Source organism: Macrotis lagotis, chromosome X (genome assembly GCF_037893015.1).
Source record: "Macrotis lagotis isolate mMagLag1 chromosome X, bilby.v1.9.chrom.fasta, whole genome shotgun sequence".
Classification (NCBI taxonomy): Eukaryota; Metazoa; Chordata; class Mammalia; order Peramelemorphia; family Peramelidae; genus Macrotis; species Macrotis lagotis.
In genome coordinates, this window is record NC_133666.1 from 14,114,031 (window position 1) to 14,124,498 (window position 10,468).

The 10,468-nt window shown below is 38.5% G+C and overlaps 1 non-coding gene and 1 pseudogene across 1 annotated transcript; both read right to left on the bottom strand.

Moving 5' to 3' along the window:
* Window positions 1-3,059: 3,059 nt before the first annotated feature.
* LOC141501647 (heat shock protein HSP 90-beta pseudogene) lies at window positions 3,060-5,194 on the bottom strand (annotated as a pseudogene).
* Window positions 5,195-5,258: 64 nt separating this feature from the next.
* Window positions 5,259-5,365, bottom strand: LOC141503574 (U6 spliceosomal RNA). Its single transcript, XR_012472920.1, has one exon. It is a non-coding gene; the product is annotated as a U6 spliceosomal RNA (small nuclear RNA).
* Between the last annotated feature and the right edge of the window lie 5,103 nt (window positions 5,366-10,468).

Here is a 10,468-nt window from a genome sequence, read left to right on the forward strand (position 1 = left end):
TACAAATGGGAGGAAAAACCAAAATATATGTTCAAGGAAGGACCATCCAAAGTGTTTTTAGAGTTCACAGTCCTTTAGAGGAGAAAGAAGTTACCTTTTGGATAAGGAAGACTCCAAAAGATTTTTAAAAAGCAACATGAATTGGGGCTTGAAGAATGGTTAATATTTCACCGAACAATAGAATTCCAGAACTGAAGAGTTCCAAACTCCCTCAGATGTCTTCCGGTCCAGCCCCACCCAAATAACCTTTTCTTGAAGACACCCATTAACAGAAGTCTTATTGGGCCATTCCAGTTTTGAGATCTCAAATTGTTAGAATATTTTTATTGTTGAACTAAAATCCATCTCTCATTAAATTTCAGCAATTGTTCCTAATTGGATGCTGTGAGAAGAAAAAAATGTAATTCCTCTACCACTTGAATTGAATTAATGCAGTTGCCATTAGTTTTATGATTTGTCATATGAATGTGCTCACCCTGCATGGTCATATGCAGCTTTAAGTCTCTGTCTTTTGCCAAACAACAATCATTTCATAGCAATGTCTCTCTCATTTTACATCTTGTCCAATTGGTTTTTAAAATCCAGATAAAGAAGAGTCTATTTACCTCTAAATAGTTTCATTTTATTTTCCTCAACTCACCATTATAATCTCTAGAGATTTTACTTTTGGAGGTGGACACCAACCATATCATTGTATATATTAGCTATTCCTCCATCACTCCCGGATTTGTGGTTACAAATTTGGTAAGCAAATCATTCACCTGATTCTTTGATAATTTAATGACTAGAGGTAGCCAGTGGTACAATAGCTAGAACTCTGGGCTGGGACCGGTAAGTGGGACTTAAACTGAACTTTGTAGGAAGAGGATTCTGAAAATGACAAGCAGGTATCACAGGCATACATATCCCAGGTATCCAGGCATAGGGGACTGTCATGGCTATATGACAGTTGACTATTTGGGGGCTATTTTTGAAGGTATTAAATCAAATTGGGCAAGCTAATGAACCCCTTTTTACCTCGGTTTCCTCAAATGTAAGATGGAGGTAATAATAGTACCTGCTTCACAGCATTGTTTGAGTATCAAATGAGATAATATTTGTAAGAAGCACATATCACACTGCCTGGCACATAATAGTTGCTATATAAATGTTTCTTCCTTTCCCTTCCCTCTGCCTCCCCATTCGTGTCATTGATAAGAATGTCGAAAGATACAATATGTAATTGGAGGGAATAATTTTAAAATACTATCAAATGAAAAATAAACTAAAAATAATAAAATAGAAAAAAAGAATTGGGTCAGAGATATTGTTTGTCCTTCATTCTCAAAGAAGACGGCATGGTAATGGACATGGTGCCATGACAAGCATGTGAATTGAATTTAAGTGAGGGGGAGCTGTGCTAAGTCACTTTCTCCTTCAGAGCTATCTGGGTCCAGTGGCCAGATAAGGATCAGAATGACTGGAGATGATCTTGGATGCAAGGAAATCAGGGTTAAGGGTCAAAAATACTATTCTGGGCCACCACTACTCTCACTGACTTCCAACATTCTTTTTAGGTGATGAGCTCCAAACCATACTAACCATACAATCATCCAGCTTATTTCACTTCAGTTTGTCCATAAGAATATCATCAGAATCTTTGTCAGATGATTTTCTGAAACTCAGATATACCATGTCCATGGTATTCTATTCAATGACCAGTATAGCAAACCTATCAAACTGTGTCTAGCTTGTTCTTAATGAACCCATGCTGCCTCATAATAATATTTTTTTTAAATTTCTAAGTACTTATAACCTATTTTTAAAAAATAATCAATTCTTCAAGAATTGAAGTCAAACTCATTGCCTTAAAATTCTAAATATCCACATATTGTGCTTTTTAGAAGTTGGGATGCCTGTGTCCATCCCTGAGGCAACTTTTGTTCCTCAAGAAGTACTGGATTTGCTTAAAGTCACTAGTGACTATTTAGTACCTCTTTCAGTACTCTAGAATTATTTTTATTAAAATCATTTAAGAGGACTTGATCTGAGTGAGGGCAGTTAAGAGCTCTTACCATGCACTCACTGACTTTGGGTTGAAATTCCCTTTGAATTTTCTGAAAGTACTAAAAGACTCTTGGATGTGGAATCTAGGACTGGTCTGAATGAAAATCTGTTATGATTATGACAGAACAAGTCATTTTTCCTCTCTAAAAGTTGGAAATGACAGGATCAATCATTTAGTTGAATCATTTCATATTAGAGGTAAAGAAACTGCACCCTAAAGGTGCTAAGTGACTTGTTCATTTTACTGGAGAATTGAGAGATTTGACAAGTCCATGGATAAATGATTGAAGTTCTAGAAAACATCTGAGGAGGGATAGAACATTTTCAAATAGAGAGATCAAGAAAGGTTACATGGAGGAAGAAGGGACCTAATCTGAACTTTGTAGGAAGAGGATTCTGAAAAGCAGGAATGACAAGCAGGTATTCTAGGCACAGGGGACTGTCATAGTTACATGATATCTGGCTATTTCTATGCTATCTGTGAAGGTATTAAATGAATCAAGAGTCTCTGGTTTTGAAGTCTAGCTAGCATCTTATCCAGTATACCAAGAAGGCACTTCATTCCTTTAATTCATTCACAGATAGCACAGAAATTATTAAACATGCCATCGGTGGAGACATACTAACCCACCCCACTTTCTCCTTTACATATTTAAGACTCATCAGAATGTTAGCACTTAATTAGATTCTAAGAATTCCTGCTCTGAAATCCTTTTGTAACATTAGAATTCTACTCAATTTCTTTTTATTTCCATGTAAAACTGCATTCTCTTTATTTTGCATACTTTAATTTCAGAAAAAATAAACATTAACAGCCCACAATATACAATATCCTACTCAACAGATTAGGAAAGGGGGGACAGGGACCCTGTAAGCCCTGCCCTAATACACTGGAAAAGAGAAGAAAAAACACTACACATTGGCAGATGGAGCCAGGCAGGACAGGGCCTCTACTGCTGTTGTGGGAAAACACAGGGAACTATACAGAGGGTGGGGTCTGATGCAGAGGTCTGTCTAATCCACCTCTTCCATGTAAGATGCATCTTCATCTTGAGGGATCTCATCAGGAACAGTAGCACTGGATTCTTCTGCTGTCACCTCATCCTCATCAGTGCCAAGACCCAGGTTAATCATGCAGTAAATTCGATTTGAGTGAGTCTGGGGATCTTCAAGGGAGAAGCCTGAAGACAGCAGAGCTGTCTCAAAAAGCAGCACCACCAGGTCGTTCAGTCTTGTCATTCTTGTCAGCCTCAGCCTTCTGCCTGAGAGTCTCCACAATGGGGTGATCTGGGTTTATTTCCAGGTGCTTCTTGGCCATAATATAGGCCATTGTGGAGTTGTCTCTCAAGGCCTGTGCCTTCATGATATGTTCCATGTTTACTGTCCAGCCATATGTGCTAGTCACAATGCAACAGGGCGAGAAGACCAGTTGATTGGAGATTGTCATGTTCTCAGCCTTGTTATCCAAAATTTCCTTCATTAGTTTGAACAAGTTCTCAAATTTTGCCTTGCTCTCCTCCATTTTTTTTCTTTTCTTCTTCATCCTCTAGCAGTTCTAACCCTTCCTTAGTAACAGAGACAAGGGTCTCCCCATGGAATTCCTCTAGCTGTTGCACACAGTACTCATTAATGTGCTCTGTTATGTAAACTACCTCAAAACCACGTTTCCATACCCTTTCCACAAAAGCACAGTTGGCCACTTGGTCTTTCTTCTCACCAGTGATATATAGTAGATGCATTTCTGGGTTTCCTTCATTCTAGATACATATTGAGGCAAAGAAGTCATCTTATCTCCTGACTGAGATGTATGATAACATCTATTCAGCTAAACAGAGCCTGTTGGTTGAATCCTCATGGATTCCAAGCTTCAGATTTTTTGAAAAGGTCTCATAGAACTTTTTGTAATTCTCTTTGTCTTCTGCCAAGTCAGAAAAGAACTCCAGACACTACTTGACTATGTTCTTACGGATGACCTTCAAGATCTTACTCAGCTGCAGCATCTCTCAGGAAATGTTAAGGGGTAGATCCTCAGAGTCCACCACACCTCGGATAAAATAAAGATACTCAGGAATAAGCTCATCTCAACTGTCCGTGATGAACACACGCTGCACATACAGCTTAATGTTATTCTTATTATTATGATATTCAAAAAGGTCAAAAGGAGCCTGGCAGGGGATGAAGAGCAAAGCTCTGAATTCCAGCTGACCTTTCACAGAGAAATGCTTTACATCCAAGTGGTCTTCCTAATGACTGGGGAGGCCAGATTCCTCTTAGCTGATGTCATCTGGGTTGCATGTCCAGATGGGGTTGGTCTTGTTCAGCGCTTCCTGATCAATGTGTTTCTCCTTGATTTTCTTGGTTTTCTTCTTGTTGTCCTTGCCTTCATCTTTTCATCAGATCCTACATCTTCCATCTTGGATTTCTCTTCATCTTTAGCTGGTTCTTCTTCCTCTTTCTCTTTGTCTTCTTCAACCTCATCATCCCTGATTTCCTTCTCTCATTCTTTCTCCAAATAGAGGGTTATAGGATAGCCAATGAACTGAGTTCTTCTTTCCCATCTCTCTTCCAAATATTCTGTCTGCTCTTCTTTCAGATGTAAGAATACCTTGGTGCCCCTGCCAATAGGCTCACCATGGTCAGCACGAACCGTGAAGGAGTCACCTGCAGAAGATTCCCAGGCATACTGTTCATCATCATTGTGCTTAGTGATGACAACTACCTTCTCTGCCCCCAAATAAGCAGAATAGAATCCCACACCAAATTGATCAACCATGGAGATGTCTGCTCCAACCTGCAAAGCTTCCATGAAAGCTTTGGTGCCAGACTTGGCAATGGTTCCCAAGTTATAGATCAAATAAGTTTTTGTCATGCATGCCAATACCATGTTCCCCAAGGTCAGAATGTGCTCCTGAGCGTTGGGGATGATGTCAATCTTTAGTTCTTTACCACTGTCCAATTTGGAAGGATCTGTCAGACTCTCATAGCGGATCTTGTCCAGGGCATCAGAGGCATTGAAAATGATCTCTCTAAGGAAGATTTCTTTAATAGAATAAAAGGTGTTGATAATCAAGGACATAAGCTGGGCAGTCTCTGCCTGAAAGGCAAAAGTCTCCACCTCCTCCTCTCCATGCTATACTTCCTCAGGCATCTTCAAATGTAAAAATATGATACAACTAACAATCTAGAGTTTATCATCTGGCTTCTCCCTTTCAAAAAATATGGAATGCTTCACGAATTTGCATGTCATCCTTGCACAGGGGCCATGCTAATCTTCTCTGTATCGTTCCAATTTTAGTATATGTGCTGCCGAAGTGAGCAATTTCTAAAGTGAAACTAAAACAAAGTTTTGGGAGGACCTCTGATTTCCCCGAGGACAGAAAGAGGGTGTCCAGTAGACAAAACAAGCAGGAACTCTTTTGATTCAGTCAATTCAAAATGATCTCTCTTGCTTTCCACCCCTTACTGCAGTGAATGGTTTTAGGTAAACAATTTTACAAATCTCATTGATATTTAAGTTAATATTGTTCTATTTGATGCATCTAAAATTGTTCCCTAAACTTTATGCCTTTGTTTAATCTTTACTATGGAATTTTTCCTCTTGTTCTCAAACCCTGTAAGCTATCAGTAGAAAATAATTTAGCTTAGAGAGATTTAAAAAAAAAAAGCAGAACATATCATCTTTCCTTTTATGAGCAGAAATACAAGTGTGTATCCATTTATTCATTACTTTTACTTATCTTTCATTTCTTTATTCTCCTTTTGCATGCTCAAGGAGGTAGCTGTTCTTCCTCAGTATAATGAATAGGGTGGGGAAAACTTATGGGGAGGAATGTATTGGTTAGAATGTGACCCCAGTCAATGACTGGCATGAGGAGGAAGAAACAAAGCCTTTCATAGTGCATATAACACCTAGCAGTTCCATATTTCTGTGTCCTTCTCCCCTTGAGAGAGGTGTGCCATTTATTAAGATGTCGTTTTTTTAGTTTTTGCAAGGCAATGGGGTTAAGTGATTTGCCAAAGGCCACACAGCTAGGTAATTGTTAAGTGTCTGAGACTGGATTTGAACTCAAATCCTCCTGACTCCAGGGCCAGTGCTCTATCCACTGCACTTGCCCCTATTAAGATGTCTTAATAAAAAAATTTTTTTAATCACTCTGGACTAAAGATTTCCAAGCCATTTATAGCATTTATTTATAGTGAATAACAGATAAACTCATTGAACCAAGTCAATAATAAACATAAATGAGACAAGTTAGGGTAGACTATACCAGGCAACGTAGAGTGAATGAAAGAGAGAAAGAGAGACAGAGATAAAGACAGAGGGAAAAGACACAAAGAGGTAGACAGGCAGGCCAACAAGCAGGTAGAGTCTCCATCTCACTCAAAAGAAAATTACTTTAAGTCTTTAGAGACACAAGTTGGAAATTAAGCATATGTTGAGGTCTTTCTCATTCTCCAGGGCCTTCCTTACAACTAGAAGGATAATCTCTCCTCTCCCAAGCTCTCCCTAATTCTGTCCTTTGTTAAAGCAAGAAGCATTGAGTAACCAACCTCTCTGTCTTATGCAGATGAACCAGTATTGAACTCTAGGTTAAAACGGAAATAATGAATTTGTCTCTGACAGACTTGCATCCGAAGTGCCAAGTATGGAGTTTTTCTTCCACTCATGAGATCTAAATGAAAGCCACATGGTCATATTTACTACCATGTCTTAAGACATTTAATTGACTTTAGTAAATATATGTCTTCCGATGATATATTGCTAGTCCATAGGATTAATCATAGATCATAGGATCATGAATTTAAATCTATAAGGGAACTTGGAAGTCATCTACTCCAGGTACCTCATTTTTCCAAGGAGGCTGAATGATTCACTTATGGTCTCATATAGAAAATTATAAAGCTGTGATTTGAATCCTGGTCCTTAACTCCAAATTCATTGTTCTCTCCGCTATGGCTTCATGAGTATTGTTTTTGCCTTCTTTGTCATTGTCTCTTCCAAATTTCCATTTTTTTTCTTTCTTCAATTTTCTTCATTGCTTTCATTTTCTTTATCCCTACCACCCCCCCACACACACTCTTAAATCCTTGAAAAACACTTTTATAGTCTTATCACTTATTGAAACTGCTCTAAATGAAGTTCTCAGTGATCTCTTAATTGCCATATGTCATGATCTTTTCTCAGTTCTCCTACTTCTGGACCTCTTGGATGTTTTTTGACACTACTGACTACTCCCTTCTCCCTAAATGTTCTCTCCTCTCTGAGTTTGGATGATGTCACTCTTCACTGGTTTTTCCAGATGACTACTATTTCTTATTGGGTTCAGCATTTATATTAAGCTCCCTCACTCTAGGTATTCCACAACCTTCTTTTCTTGCCTCCCTACATTTCTGTCATGGTGATTATCTCAGCTCTTATGAGCTTAATTATAATCTCTAAGAAAATGCTTTCTCCAGCCACAGTCTCTATGGAATCTGAGTCTCTCATCATCAAGTGCTTCCTGGACTTTTCAAAGTGTCTTGTTCAAGAGTCATCATAAAATCCATGTGCCCAAAATAGATCTTTCTCCCCCAAACCTATCCCTCTCATTCATTTATATAAACAGCATTGGATTCTTTCAACATCATCCTTAATTTGAGACAGCTAAGTAGTACAGTAGATAGAGCATTGGCCCTGGAGTCAGGATGATCTGAGTTCAAATCCATTCTCAGACACTTAATAATTACCTGTGTGATCTTGTGCAAGTCATTTAACCCTATTGCCTTGCAGAAAATACATTATCTTTAATTCCTTTCTTCATACATATGTGATCATTTACCAAATCTTGACACATTTACCTACACAGAGCTGTCTTCCCTCCACCTCAGTCTGTCCTCTACACAGTTGCCAAAATGATTTTCCTTAAGTCAGATCTGCTCTTGTTTCTCATGTACTAAATAAATTTCAATGGCTCCCTACTGTCTACAAGAGAAAGCCCTCTTATTTTTAAAGTCATTTATAATGTGACTAAAACCTATTCTTGTTGCCTCAGTGTACATTGTTTCCTTTCCAGTCCTCTGGGATTCACATTAACTGGCATTCTCTCTCTTCCCCACTGAGTATGCCCCATCTCCCATCTCCATATCTTTGTAGTGGGACCATGCCATTTCCTTGGTGGTACAGCAGATAATGCACTGGCCTTGGAGTCAGGAGGACAGGAGTTTGTATCTGGTCTCAGACACTTAATAATTGCCTAGCTGTGTGACCTTGGGCAAGTTACTAAATCCTGATTGCCTCCAACCCAGAACCATCTCCAGTCATCCTGATTCATATCTGGTCACTAGACCCAGAGAGCTCTGGAGGAGAAAACACAAATCCAATTCATATACTCATCATGGCATCACCTCCCTGATGTTATGGTCTTCTTAGAAACTGAAGGACATTATTTCTTTTCCTGGAATGTTTCCTAATCTTTTCCCTTATAAAATATTTCACCTTAAAGACACAGATCTTTCTTCAGTTCCCAAAACCTTTCTCCAAAAGGTTATTTTGTATCTGGTTTGAATGAGCAAGAATGTATATAAATACTCTTGCCCTTCTATTCAAATGTAAACAATCCGATGGAAGGTGATGATTTTGTTCTTTTTATTGTTTGGTACCCATCATAGTGTCACACATTTAAGGTTTAGCAAACACTCACTGATTGACTGACTGCATTTAGTAAATACCTAGCAATGTGTCAAATAGGCCAAAAGTGAAGTAGTCTCTATCATCAAGGAGTTGATATTCTATTAGGAAGAAAACATGGAGGGCAGGCAGGTAGTACAGTAAAGAGATTTCCCAACCTAGAGTCAGGACCAGCCAAGTTTACCTACCAGCTCAGATACATGCTACCTATTTCACCCTCTCTGTTTAATCTCTGTTTATCTCAGTGTTCTCATATGCCGATGGGAATAATAATAGCACCAACCTTCCATAGTCGTGAGACTGAAATGAAATAATGATTGGAAAGCATTTAATATATAGAAGTGCCAGAATAAATATTAGCTATTATTATAAACAGATGCAAAATGTATACAAAATATTGTTTGTGGGGAACACTAAGTTCTGCAGAGAATCTGGAAAGGTCTCATATAGGGGGACACATTTGAATTGAATCTTGAAAAAGGCTATGGATGGAAAGAGGCAAAGGTGATGAGAATCAATTAGCAGTTATGAAACTAAAGAGCCTCAACATGCCAGAGTGTAATTTGTGATTTATTCTAGAGACCTTGGAAAGCCACTGAAGACTGTAAAGCAAAGGTAAGTCAGAATTACAAATTGGGCTTTAGGATTATCATTTTAGCAAGTGAATGAAGAATGGTTTGGGGAGGGAAAAAAGTCAGAGGCAAGGACACCACAATCAAAGCTAAAGGTGATAAGGTCCAAAACTAGCATGGTAGCTGCATGAGGCTAAATAATGGGAGATCTAAGAATGAGGATGTGAGCTTGAAAAGTGATCACTAAGTGAGTGGGGGAAAGGGAAGAACTGAAGATGATGCCAAAGTCATAAACCTGTGGGAGTAAAGGGTATTACCCATAAATTACTGAGAGATGTTTTCAAAGAAAGTCAAGACTCATTTCTAAAATATACAGAGAATTCAATTATATATTTTTTTTAAAAAAAAGACATTCCCCAAATGACAAATGGTCAAATGATATACAAAAGGAATTTACAGATGAGGAGATCAAAGCAATCCATAGACATATGAAAAATTGCTCCAAATCAACAATTATTAGAGAAATGCAAATTAAAGCTTCTCTGAGGTACCACCTCATACCTCTCAGACTGGCCAATGTGACCAGAAAGGATAATGATCATTGTTGAAAGGGATGTGGGAAATTGGGGACACTATTACACTGTTGGTGGAGCTGTGAACTTATCCAACCTTTCTGGAGAGAAATTTGGAACTATGCCTAAAGGGCAAAAAAATGTGCATACCCTTTGACCCAGCAATACTACTACTGGGTCTATACCCTGAAGAGATGATAAAAAAGGGTAAAACCATCACTTGTACAAAAATATTCATAGCATCCCTGTTTGTGGTGGCAAAGAATTGGAAATCAACTAAATGTCCATACATTCATGGGACACTATTGTTCTATTAGAAACCAGGAGGGAATGGGAATTCAGGGAAGCCTGGAAGGATTTGCGTGAACTGATGCTAAGTGAGATGAGCAGAAGCAGAAAAACACTGTACATACTAACAGCAACATGGGGTGATGTTCAACCTTGATGGACTTGCTCGTTCCATCAGTGCAACAATCAGGGACAATTTGGGGCTGTCTGCAATGGAGAATACCATCTGTATCCAGATAAAGATCTGTGGAGTTTGAACAAAGTCCAAAGACTATTCCCTTTAAATTAGTAAAAACAGATATCTTATTGTCTGATCTTGTTAT